Source organism: Petaurus breviceps, unplaced genomic scaffold (genome assembly GCF_028583685.1).
Source record: "Petaurus breviceps papuanus isolate PSGF00001 unplaced genomic scaffold, PetGlider_PUasm1.0 151, whole genome shotgun sequence".
In the NCBI taxonomy this organism is placed as follows: Eukaryota; Metazoa; Chordata; class Mammalia; order Diprotodontia; family Petauridae; genus Petaurus; species Petaurus breviceps.
Window position 1 is genome coordinate 17,370,430 of NW_027185712.1, and position 13,512 is coordinate 17,383,941.

The 13,512-nt window shown below is 40.4% G+C and overlaps 1 protein-coding gene and 1 long non-coding RNA gene across 3 annotated transcripts in view; one reads left to right on the forward strand and one right to left on the reverse strand.

The window, feature by feature from the left end:
* The window catches only part of LOC138152356 (uncharacterized), a 68,105-nt gene extending 58,554 nt beyond the window's left edge, over positions 1-9,551 (reverse strand). The window contains exons 1-2 of one of the 2 annotated variants that reach the window (XR_011166082.1): positions 8,185-9,551; positions 4,000-4,053 (exon numbers count right to left, since the gene is read on the reverse strand). This is a non-coding gene — a long non-coding RNA (uncharacterized lncRNA). Of the gene's footprint in view, positions 1-3,986; positions 4,054-8,184 lie in introns of both variants that reach the window. The other variant, XR_011166085.1, reaches the window with a different exon arrangement.
* Positions 7,764-13,512, forward strand: part of AHRR (aryl hydrocarbon receptor repressor) — a 264,267-nt gene continuing 258,518 nt past the window's right edge. Inside the window, exon 1 of the mRNA XM_069076018.1 lies at positions 7,764-8,052. The gene's annotated coding sequence lies outside the window, so the exon portion shown is untranslated. The remainder of the gene's footprint in view (positions 8,053-13,512) is intronic.

Here is a 13,512-nt window from a genome sequence, read left to right on the forward strand (position 1 = left end):
GGCTGCCTTCAGCAGGAGGTTTCTCTCTGTCACTTTGTGGGTTCTGTAGCTCTAAAGTTTGTTTAGAGTCATTTTTATAGGTATTTGAGGTGATTATGGGGGGAGTGCAAGGAGTTTCCTGCTTCTATGCTGCCATCTTGATTCTGCGCCCTCTAGTAAGTGTCTAAAACGGAATTTCTTTTTTTTTTGGGGGGGGTAATCTACATTTTATTGGTCATTAATTTTTTTTTAGCAACATCCCCATGAATTTTTTATTTTTTCCTTTTTTTTATTAATTAATTTGTTTTTTTCCTTTCAGTTTACAGGATTCAATTCCACAATTCCTTGAGTTTCACATTTTGTCCCCGTCCCTCCCCTCCCCCCCATGGCAGCATATAGTCAAGTATAGGATCTGTAAATACTTTTACATTATACATTAGTCAGGTTATAAAGAAGGATTGTATCAGATGGAATGAAAAATGGTAAAGAGGACATAAAAGCAAACAAGAGAAGGAAAAAGATCAGGTATTTTGCTTCCATCTGGATATAAACGCAGTTCTTTCTCTGGATGCACACATTTCTCTCTATCATGAGTCTTTTGGGATTGACTTATATCACTGCATTGCTGGGAAGGGTCCAGTCTATCAAAGTTGGTCATCACACATACATTGTGTCTGTAATTGCGTACAAATTTCTCCTGGTGTCTAGTCTTCTCACTCAGCATCAGTTAGTATAAGCCTCTCCAGGTAAATATGAAGACCGTCTGCTCCTCGTTTCTTATAGCACAATAGTATTCCAATAACATGCATATGCCACAACTTGTTTAGCCATTCCCCAATTGATGGGCACCTCCTTGATTTCCAATTCTTTGCCACCACAAAAAGAGCTGCTATAAACATTTTTGTACATATGGGTCTTCCTCCCACTTCTATGATCTCTTTGGGATATAACCCTAGGAGTGGTATTGCTGGGTCAAAGGGTATGAAATTATTTATAGCCCTTTGGGCATAATTCCAGATTGCTCTCCAGACAGGCTGGATCAGTTCACAACTGCACCAGCAATGCATTAGTGTTCCAATTTGCCCACATCCTCTCCAGCATTTATCGTTTTCCTGTTTTATCATCTTAGCCAATCTGACTGGTGAGATGTGGTACCTCAGAGTTGATAAAACTGAATTTCAACTCATGAAGATGAGTCTTCCTGACTCCAGGCCTGGTACTCTATCTACTATGCTACCTCGCTGCCCCTATATATCTTAGCTATTCATGTATATAATATATAATAATTTATATCTCTATGAAATGTAGATATATAGATATTTCCTCTAATTTTCTGTTCCATGATCACTAATAATCTATCATATGCAACTTTCTAAAACTTGTATTCAGGTCCTTTACCATCCTTTTATTCTTTTGTTAGCTTTGTCTAAGTTTGAAAGGGACACACTGAGGTTCCCAACTATTACAGTTTAAATGACTATTTCAGTGATTTGAATAATTTTCCTTCAATTACTTAAATAGTATGCCATTTAACGGCTATAGAGAATACATATACACATATATGTATATATGTACATGTATTTTAAGTACGGTTGTCTATAGTGCCTTTAAGGATAATGTGGTTTCCTTGTTTATTTCTTTTAATCATTGTTATGTCTGATTTTAAAAATTCATCTAAAGCATAATAAATTTTGTTCCAGCTCTTTATTCTAACTCTTTGTGAATTTTTATGTTTTAAGTGTATCTCTTATAAACAACATATTGTTGGATTCTGCTTTCTAATTCATTTTACTATCTCCCTCCATTTTATGGGTGAGTTCATATTCCATTTATATTTACTGTTTTAATTGCTAATCATGTATTTCCCTCCATCATAACCTCTTATAAGTTTTCTTCTTTTCTTCCTATTTCCTTATTTACAAAGAAGGAGGTAGAGAAAGAGAAGAAATCTGATCAATATTAGTAATCTATAATTGAAGTAGCTTATCCTTTACCAAGCCCAGAGTTCAGTTTCATGCGTCTCTTTCCTTCTTTCCTCCCTCCCTTCCTTTTTTCTTTCCTTCCTTCTTCATTCCTTCCTTCCTTCTTTTTTTCCTTCCTTCCTAGATTCCTTCCTTATCTCTCTTCAAAGCTAACACTCTGAACTTGAACTATTTCATAGGATCATTGATTTAAGGAACTGGAAATGTTTACTCCAGAGAAGAGAAGACTGAGGTAGTGGGTCAGACATAATCATTCATCTCATATTATAAGAGGAGGGGAAATAGAGCTGTTTAAGAGTGTAATGGCATGCCTAAGGAAGATTGGATTACCCATCTCTCTCAGCAGAAGACCTAGCTATTTTTCAAGAATCTGTAGAGGACTTTGCTATTCAGGTATGAGATGGACAGAATGGCCTCTGAGGTTCGTTTCAGCTCTTAGAATCTGTAAATTATCACAGCCTGTTAGTGGAATTAGAGCTAAAATTTAAATCTTGTGACTCCCACTCCAATCGTCTTTTTATTATGCCACAGTACCATAGTTTCTGGTTCATTGATTCAGCAAATATTTATTGAGTTCTTACTATGTGCAGAGCACTGTACTATGTTTTTTGGGAAAGTTAAAGATAAATAAGGCATGGCCCCTGGCTTCTAAAAGTTTATAATGCCCCCTTTAGAGTGGGTCACCTATGTCTGTTTCTTTTATATTTTATATTTTATGCTCCACTGCCTATGGTTATCCACAAATAATAATACTCTTGTTTTTTTTTTAATTTCTAAGGATAATCTGGAATAGTAATAGATTATACAGCCAGTAATAGAAAAATAATTGCAACTGTAACTCCTTTCTTCTCTTATAAAAATAAAATTTTCCATGTGAAAAAATAAAATCTTTACCATATTTGTAGAACAACATACACACACACATGCACACACACACACACACACACACACACACACACACACACACACACATATATATATATGAGGCCACTTGCAGTAAAGCAAGGGAGCAGGAGATGGAGGGGTGTGTAAAGGGTACAGCTAGAAGGCAAATTTGAATGCCACACAAAATGTAAGAAAGGGAATGCTTTGAAGGAAGCCTTGAAAATGAGAGCATGGATGCTTTCTTCATATCTTATCACATACCTCAAGCTTCAAGCATCTTTTGATAGTATTTATCCTAAGCTTTCTAGTTTGAATAACATTCTCCTTTTTAAAAGAGATAAAGACGGAATGGGAATTGAATAGTTCTACTTTGTTTCTGTGACAGATTTAAATTAGACAATCTTTTGCTCTTTAGCCAATCAGTCAAAAGCATTTAATTAGGGGTGGCTAGGTGGTGTAGTGAGTATAGCACTGGCCTTGGAGTCAGGAGGATCTGAGTTCAAATTCAGACTCAGACACTTACCACTTACTAGCCGTGTGTCCTTGGGCAAGTTACTTAATCCCAATTACCTGCCTTCTCCCCTCCAAAAAGAAAAAAAAAAGCATTTACTTAGCTCTTAGATGTGCAAGGCAGTGCTCCAAGAACTGAAAATACAAATATAAACAAAGATAGTACCTGTCCTCAAGGAATTTACATTCTAATTGGAGAAGGAAAGTATAAAAAGAAACTGAAAGGGAGGAGGCAGGGAGAAGAGGAAGGTATCTGATATTGGGGCATGATGGAGTGGAGCCTGGTTAGAAATGAAGGGATGTCTGGTCTGCATACCCACCTCAAATGGAGGTTCTGGAAAAGCCATCCAATCAGAGGGAGGAACCTCACGGGTAAAGGGAACTTGCAAGGCATGAAATCCAGGACTGATTGTTCCAGGATGAAGAGGTTTCTGGGGCATGATGGAGAAGGTATGGTAGTGTATGGGCCCTTTAAATGAGCCTATACCTTATTATTCTTGCTCTGAACAGAACTAAAATAGCACCTTTTAAAAACCACATTTTTCAAAAGTCTCAATTCATTTTGTGCTTTGTGGCTTAGGAGATAGAGCTTTGGACTCTAAGTCAGGTGGACCTGGGTTCAAATCTTACCTGAGATACTTACTAGCTGTGTAACCCCAAGCAAGTCATCAATTTCTCTGAACTTCAGTTTCTTCACCTGTGAAATGGGGATGATAATAATATATGTTTCACTGGGTTATTCTGAGGATTGAATGTGGTGATGTATGTGAAGCCCCTTTGTGGGGTCACTCTCCCAACTCCCACTCACAGTGGCAGATTGGGTACCTAGAGAGCACCTGATTTCTTCTTCCTTTGTAAAGTCTATAGATGATTTCCTTTCCATTGCAAGGTGGTCACACACTCTGAAGCTGCCTTTGCTCAGTTTATAGTTTGTCCTTGGCCCACTGCTGTCCCTGGGACGTTGCTAACAGCTCCAACGGGAAGTTCAAGATCTCCAGCATTTCAAAGTTCACAAGAGGAACCTTTGGTAAAAGGAGGTAGAGAGATGTGATATTCCCTCTGGCCTCTGTTCTCCCTTCCAAGACAATGCAAAGTGTCTGTCTGTCTTCTCAAGGCACAAGCAGAGCTTGACTTAGCTTGTTGCTAAAATCCTTTCTCTGATATACTTAGACCCAGAGGTGTGTCTAATTCTTTCAACCAAGCCCAACATATTTCCTGTGCAAAATCTAATTTCTTCTGAAGTCATCTGATTTATCCTAATAGCTAGAAGCACTTCAGTCCTCCCAAACTGACTTTGTAAATGACAAATGCTGGAAGGTTTGTGGGAAAACTAGTATATTAAAGTGCCATTGGTGGAATCGTGAATTGGTCCAGCTATTCCAGAAAGCAATTTGAAACTATGACATAGAAGTCATTAAATGCACATGCCTTTTGACTGGGATACTACTAATAGAGTTCTACTCTCAAAGAGATTTTTTTTAAAAGAAAAAAAGATCCATATGTATAAAATGTTTATAGAAGCTCTCTTTGTGGTAGCAAAGAACTGGAAACTAAGGGGTACCCATCATTTGGGGAATGGATGAACAAGTTATAGTATATGAATATGATGGAATACTATTGTGCTATACAAATGAGGAAGATGATGTTTCATAGAAACCTGGGGAAACATTTAGGAACTACTTCGTGAAGTGAGTAGAACCAAGGGAATGATTTCTACAATAACAGCAATGTTGTAAAAACAAACAACTTTTGAAAGACTTAGCAACTCTGATCTATTCAATGACCGACCATGATTCCAGAGGACACATGATGAAACATGCTACCCGTTTCTTGATAAACAATTGGTGGGCTCAAAGTGTAATTTGAGATCTATTTTTTGACCTAGCCACTACGTGAATTTGTTTTATTTTACTATACATATTTGTTGCAAGGGCTTTGTTTTTCTTTCTTTTCAAAATGGGGAGGAAGGAAAGGAGAAAAGGTGGATTTTGGTTAATTGAAAAAATAAATTTTATTTTAAAATGATTTATTTGTATCTAGTTTATACTTTAAATGATTGAGTCAATAGGTGCCCTGGTTTGCTCACGTCTGGTTTACATCTTTAACTAATTTACTTTATAACTCAATCAAAAATGCATTCTCACCTGGTAAAGTTATCGGGGCATATAACATCTTATTAATTACATTAATTGGGGTCGAGAGATTTGGAATAATTGCTCTTGCATAAATAAAGTGCTTTGCAAACCTTAAAGCAGTATAGGAATGTGAGCAACTATTATCATTACCTTTATTTTTACAGATTCACACTACTTCTATTCATCTTTGATCACATGCCCTTCCTTTCCTCTTTTATTCATTCATTCATCTATTCATTCCTTCTGCAAATATTTCCATGGGCAGTGGGAAGAACATTGAATGCAGAGTCAGGAGACCTGGGCTCTAATCTTATCTCTGCCACTTACTAGTTGTATGATTGTGGACAATTACTTAACTTTTCTGAGTTTCAATTTCCCCATCTGTAAAATGAGGGGTTGGAGAGTTGATCCCTAAAGATTTTTCTGGTTTGAAATTCTAAGGTCCTATTTCTTAAGAACCTGCAGGGTGCAGAGTCCTATATAAGACATTGAGAATGAGGTAAAAAATTTAGATAAGATTGTCCCTGTAGGTCATGGAACTTCACAAATATATGTACTTTAAAAATTTGAGTTTGACAGATTTTGGTCTTCTAATATGGTTAAGGGGAAAATTAACTCCTCTCATCTAAACACATTTCCATCTAGATGTAGTAATAATAATAATTTTACATAGTACTTACTATGCACCAGGCACTTTACAATTATTATCTAATTTATCTTTTCAACAGCCTTGGGAGGTAGGTGCTATTATTATCCCTATTTTCCAGATAAGGAAACTGAGGCAAACAGAGGTCAAGTGATTAGCCCAGGTTCATACAATTAGTTACAGTCTGAGGTTGAATTTGAACTGAGATCTCCCCAATTCTAGGCCTGGTGATCTGTCCAAGAGCCTCTCAGAAAGAAGCACGACACATGCCTATTTTCATACAATCTCATGGACATACTGAGAAAGCAACCTCAGATATACCCATTCACAGAAACAGCACCCAGATTTCAGCAATAACAAAAGAGAAAGAAAATTTAGGATAAACCGAAAGTATGAAAAGGATCTGCTTACAAAAAAAGGAAGAAAAAGTTACATGTGCATGTAAGTAAAGAGGGGGGAAAACAAAAGATTGAATAGTTGAGGGAAAACAAAGCAAATGATTATATCCAAAAGTGAGCTGGTGAATAAGTTAATGTTCTGAGAAGGGCAATTGTATGTGAGAGAACAGGATGTTGGTGGTTGTGGTATGTACCTGTGTTTCTGTTTGACATGTTTCTATTATTTGTGGTATCATAGTTTCACTTGAGTCTGTCCTTCCCAACTCAAGATCTAGAGGAAAATGATCTGGATTGCCTCACTTCAATTGTGCAAACAGAGGCTAGATGTTGTAGAGGATTTCTGTCCTTGGAGGAAGGTTGGCGATGACCAGGTACCTGCCACTCCTAAGGATTTGCCTTGGATGGTTGGGAAGGTCCCAGGGCCCCCACCCCTCTTCCTCCTTTCTCAACCTTTCTACCAGGAGATTGCCTGAAACTTCAATGACTCGAGTTTCATCCGTTAATTAAGGTTTGCAAACCTGTTAAAATTCAAATAACTCTCCAATGGACAGTGCATTAAACCGTTCTGCAGTTATTTTTATGTTGGCGCCAACAAAGATCTCAAAGCACATTTTGACGAATTGGGGTGCCGTGGGGGGGGGGGTTGGGTTTGAGGACACTGAGGTCCGTTTCACCTGCTAGGGACCAGAAAGTGAAGCTGGGGACCAGAAAGAAGGCGGATGAACAACCTTAGTTTGGATTAGCTCCAGTCTGCGCTCCTCCCCACCCTTACACCATTATTGTGATCAGCAAGACACGGACTTGCGGCTTTCAAAGTCCATAACTACTCATGGAGGGCAACTGTTATTTAATGTTTACTAATAATTTAATTAACAGGTCTTATAATTTAGTGGCTCTTGCTGGACGACTGGCGGGGAGAGGATGAATGGAGGGGACTCCTGGAAGGAGCAGAGTGTCGGGGTGCTTGCAGGCTAGAGGGAAGGTGTTCGTGGGGCGCTGGGACGGCCCAGTTTGTTCAGGGACTCGCCCCATAGCCCCTGTCCCCGGCCACGCGAGCGAGGCAGGTGGCGTGGGGGCCCCCGGGGCTCCCTACCGAAGGCAGACGGGGCGTCGGCCGGGAGACGCGCGGCCGGAGGGGGCAGGGGCGGGGTTGGGGGCCGGGCGCGGGGCGCGGGGCGGGAGCTATCGGGAGCCTCTCCCTCTCGCGCCCTCTGCCGCCCACGACTTGGGTAGAGTCGCGCGGGGGAGCGAGGGAAAGAGGGAGGGAAGCCAAGGAGGCTCGCGTGCGGAGCTCGCGGGGAGGCTGTCATTCCCCCGCTTGCAGCCGCCGCGGCGACCTGGATACCCAGGAGATGCAAGCAGGGTCTCCGCAGTGGGCCGGCGCGCTGCGACATCTCCTGGCCGGGCCAGGCGCCCTTCGTTCCGCTCAGCGCGCGAGTTGCCCCGCTCCCGGCACCGCTTGATTCCTCGCGGGGGAAACCTGTGCACCCCTCCAGACCTGAGCCAGCGATTACCGGGTAAGTGCCACCCCCTCCCGGGCCTGAGGCCGAGAGATCCCCCTCCTTCCCTGCCCCGCCCTCCGCTCTTGGGGAGCAGGAGGTGCGCAAAGTTCACCCTGGAGCGGCGCGGAGGCTCGGCTCCTCTCCTACCGTAAACTCCCGTTGCCGCTCCTCAGATGCTGCGCAGGTTTGCTCCTAAAGCTTGTCCAGGCTCTAGAATTGTAGGGGCCCCTGGAGATCCTCTAACCTGGCCTGCTAGGGACCAGAGAAAAGCAGGATTTGCTGAAGGCTGTCGGGCGGGCGCGAGTCTGCAGCTGTCTCCCAGTCCCGGCTTCCGCGGCTGCCCTGCGCAGGGGTGAAGAACTAGCGAGAGAGGAGTTGTTGGCCGTGCTCGTGTCTCCTTCCCCGAAGGATGGTTTTAAATGCATAAATGCAATACACAGGGCTACAAAGGAAACAAATGCTAGTCATCAAAATAATCTTTTTTAAAAAACAAGATCACGGGCCCCAGGTTAAAAACTCCCCGAGATCCCTTTGCATCTGTATAAGCTTGTGCTTCCATGATTCCACGTCCAGGGTCCACGCCGAAGTAAATTGTACAGCTGAATCCTGGCGGAATGGAGATGGAGGAGATATTTCTCTTATTATACCAGTCTGAGTAAATTGGGGAAGCCGTTTGAACCTAAGTGTGTAAGAGTCTGCGGTTGGTACCCAAGGACTAGAAAAAAAAAGCTCATCATAGATGAGGGTTCCTTGCTATCCCACCTGCTCCTCAAATACGTATTCTGTAATTATGAGTGAACTGTTGAGAAAAGGTGTCAAATGCCTCTAGACTTGTAATGTTATTTGTTTTCTCACTTGGCCATTGGATACTTGACCTGGATGACTCTAGCTGAAAAGCAGAGCATGAACTTTCCAAGTGAAAAGGCCCTCAAAGTTTCGACTTGACAAAGTCCAACTTTTAGCTGGGTAACTTTAACTAATTGCATCTAATTTAAGGAAAAGGGACAAAATTAAATTCACCTAATTCCCTCTAATTTTCTGATAAGGAAAAGGACAAAAAAAAAAACCACCAGCCTTTTAAAAATGATTTTCCTTTCTTTTTTTACGTTTTTGGAAATCTCAGATATCCTGAGAATTTACAGGACAGGGTGGGTCTCGGGCTATTAGCCTAAAACCCCAAGTGACGCAGGAATGAGTTATTTCCTTTACCCACACTGAGAGTGGCTACTTCGCCATTTCTTGTCCAGATCTGCTGTTAAAATAAGGGTATTTGTGGACCATTGTAGAGCAGCGCGTCAAAAAGTAGACCAGATCACAAACAAAATACCTTTTTTCCGAGGCCAGGGTGTTTGCTTGTTCACTGTGGACCTATCTTTACAGCCTAGAAATACCCCAGGCTCTAACAGATGCCCATATATCCCAGCATTGAAGATTTGAAGAATGAACACTTGTGTCTATAATAAACATAGTAGAGAGAGACTTTAAATCGGATGGATTCACTGTACTTAAATATAGTTATTTTTTAAAAACTAGTTTTGTATAAACTCTGAATATAACTTTTGAAAATATGATTATTTTCTAGTATTTAAAAAATCTGTTAAAACATGTTTTCAAAATTGTGGATTTGGATTTTTTCAGCGTATATTCACAAGTAAGAAAGTACAATGAACTCTTGATTTGTGTTAATACATGGGGTGGAATGATGGGTAGGTTGGGGCCAAATTTCTTCTTCACTATATCTGTCTATCCTTCTATCAATCAATCTACCATTAATATTTGTATGACCTATGAATGGCCACAGGAGTGTGATCCTAAGGGAGATATGGCCTACATTAGAGCAGAACTGGAGAAAAGATTCCCTAGGAGAGTCTCCCTTCATCAGGAGTGGGGAACCCACAGCCTCGAGGCCACATGGGGCCCTCTTGGTCCTCAAGTTTGGCCCTTTGACTGAATCCAAACTACACAAAACAAATCAGTTATTCTTTGTTCCAAGAAGGATGGGACACTTAAGAGTCTCTGTACCTCCTTTTTTTTAGTCTTTGGATAGCAAGGAGGTGGCATCAGAAGAAAGTGACACTTTTTGTTTGAGCCCACCAGCCTGTGTGATGTAGAGTCCATTCCTTACTCCTCAACATTATTCTTCTTTAGATTTGAATATATAGGATCCAGGTTCAAATCCTGAGGTCTGCTACTTGCTACCACTGTAACCTTGAGTAAATCACTTAACCTCTGTGGGCCTTCGTTTCTTCATCTTTAAAGTGATGGGGCTGGATTCAGTGATCTCAAAGGCCTCTATGTGCTTCCAACTCTATGATCTTTTGACATAGTACTTAATATTCAGTCATCAGAGATGCATTCCTTTGGGTTTACGGGATAATGCATGATGACAGGTTAACTTAACCCCTTAATCTCTGGGTCTTTGATTCTTCATTTGTAAAATGATATTAACAATACTTGGAGTTCATGCTCCACAAAGTTGTTGTGAGGAAAGCATAATGTACCGTATTATTATTTAATAATTAGCACTTTCTGGTTAGAATGATGATTAGGATATCATTATTAGTAATGTTAGGGAGATTGGGGGTATAGGTGGTGGTAGCAGGGTAAAAGACAAAGTGGAACCTAGGGTGGGCTCTGCCTTCTTCTTTTCACCTAGAGGTAGTATGGAATAATTGTAAGATAATAGCAAACACTCTGGTCTTGGGACTCTGGAGATCTGTATTTGAGTATTAGCTTGGTGGGTGACCCTATTACCATTGGAAAGAAGTTAGCTGTGAAGTCAGAGGACCAGCATTCAAATTCCACCTTTGATGCTTTCTCCCTATGTGACTTTGCATCAGCCATTTAAACTTGATTTCCTTATTTGTAAAATATAAGGGGGTTGAACTCTGCCTCTATGGGCCCTGTTAGCTCTAGATCTATGATCAATCCTCTGACCTTGGACATTGTATTCAACCTCTTGCTATGGTAGTTTCCTTAACAGTGAAATGGGAATTGCTGGTTGTTATGAGAAAAGTGCTCTTTAAACCTTAAAATGCTGCACAAAATGTGATGTGATATGCCCAGGAATGGATAGGGATGGGAAAATGGAGTACTTAAGGGTTGTTGCACATGTAACAGTCTGCTCAATGTTCTCCTCTCTTCCTGGGAGAGCATTTCCCAAGTACCATGGGAGGAGGCAGGAGTCTGTTTTCCCCATTCTCTTCAGGCACCCAGTCTTCCCAGGTAACTGAGGGAGAGGTTTTCACTGCCCACACGTAGCCTGCGCTTCCTGCTTTCCCATTTTTTCTGCCGAGTTCTTGGAGGAGGCTTCCTACATAGCTTTCTGATTATGATAGTACGTGTCAGAGTATCTGACTTTAAATCTGACCTCAGACATTTACTAGCTGTGTGACCCTGGGCAGATATCACTTAACCCTGGTTGTCCCAGCTTCCTCATCTGTGAAATGAACTGGAGAAGGAAATGACAAACTACTCCAAATATCTTTGCCAAGTGAACCCCAGATGGGGTCAGGAACAATTGAACATGACTGAAGATGATTGAACACAATAGCAGATATTTTAATAGCTAAGATTTCCAAAGTGCCTTACATACATTAAACCATTTTGTAGTCAAAACAACCCCATGGATATGTGATCATTAAGAGTTGCTCTGAAAACAGTTGCCATGTGGAGAAAGATATTATTCTTCCTTCTGCATAAGAATAAGGTGCACTTGCTGTGAAAGCATGTCAGAAAACAGTGCCTGGTCCTAGAGATGCTTTAGAAATATAGCTTAAAACATCCTGGGGTCAGATAAATCCAAAGAGGATATCCTCAGCATCTTATATTCCACAATCTGATGGGATCTTAGATTTCTCTTAGGATGGCTTAGTGTTAAAACGTTTGTTTTTTTTGGGGGGGGAATGTATAATTTCCTGTTGGTTTTTAATGTGTCAGTCCAAATATTGTAGGAAATACTGCATTCTCAGCAATTATATTCAAATCTGATGATTAGGAAACACATTGCGTAGAAAAATATTGTTTCTTGGTTTAGAAGAGATCAGGCAGTTTGTTCTTTTATGGTACATGTATGGATCATAGGGAATTGAGGAAACAGAAGAGGTATAAGCCCTGTGCCACTCTGGTTGTATGAATTACTTCCATGTTCACTGTCCTGGGTTGCTGTTTGCCATATAGCCAATTAAAGTGGGGTCTTCCAGGTTCTATTTCCGCCAGGCCCTTATTAACATATTCATTCCCTGATGCTTTCTTTTAGGAGTCAGAGAAGCTGTTTCCTCTGGCCAAAGAAAAATAACAAGAGTCTATGGGTTTTTTATCCCTTTTTAGGAAAAAAAATACTCAAAAGGATGTTTTCTTTTATTTGTACTCTACTCTGTAGTTAAGACCATTCCTTCAGACCTTATTTGTTAATGGTACCTGAAAAATAAAATTGGGAATAATGTCATTGGCATCACTTTCCACTATGAACTGAAAGGCATTTTATATATATGGTGTCTCAAAAGTCTTAGTATAGTTTTAAGCTATTACAGCTGTACATGTGTATGTGTGTGTGTATAAAATATTGTTTAGTAATTTTTCATTGGTGTCCCTATGTGTGTGTGTTTAATATTTGTTGTTTAGTCATTTTTCAGTTGCTTCCAACTCCTTGTGACCCTTTTTTTCTTGGCAAAGATCCTAGAGTGGTTTGCCATTTCCTTCTCCAGCTCATTTTATAGATGAGAAAATTGAGGCAAACAAGGTCACATAACTAATAAGTGTCTGAGGTCAGATTTGAACTCAGGAAGATGAGTCTTCTAGATTCCAGTCCCAGCACAAATATATATATATATATATATATATATATGCATACATATATAAACATGTATATATGGATTATATATTATACATTTATGTGTATATGTATATACACTTTACTTTTGTATGAAGGAGGGTGAGTTACAAGCACATAGGAATTTAAAAGAGATGATTAAATTAGTATTCCTTTGAAAGTTTGCCTGCAGTACCCAATTGATGGAGAATAAAACTTGTGTACTTGGAAAACTTTCAGTGGGTTTGCATCAATTTAAAAAAAAAAATCATCTCCCGACTTCAATTGTGATATTCTCAGCTGTTTTGAATCTGGTGATAAGCCCAGTTGCATACAAAGCCTGTGATTGGGAGAGAGGGTTCAGGCCAACAGAGAGGAATGCCTCTGAAGGTTTATGCTCTGGGTGGAGGAGGCCTTCTTTCAGCCAGCCTTGGACAGAGGGGAGGGAGACAGACATTCTGGGAAGCCAAGCAGGTTAGGTTTTGTTTTTATCTTTGGCCAGAGCTGGGATTTCACCAGTGTAGGCTTAGCACCTGGCCCCTGCTCTGTCACTTAGAGTCTTAGAGCCGGGGGTTTTTAACATGGGGCCTATGAACTTGTTTTTTTAAAAAAAAATTAATAGTTTGGCAACTGTATTTTAGTAGAATTGGTTTCCTTTGCAGTCC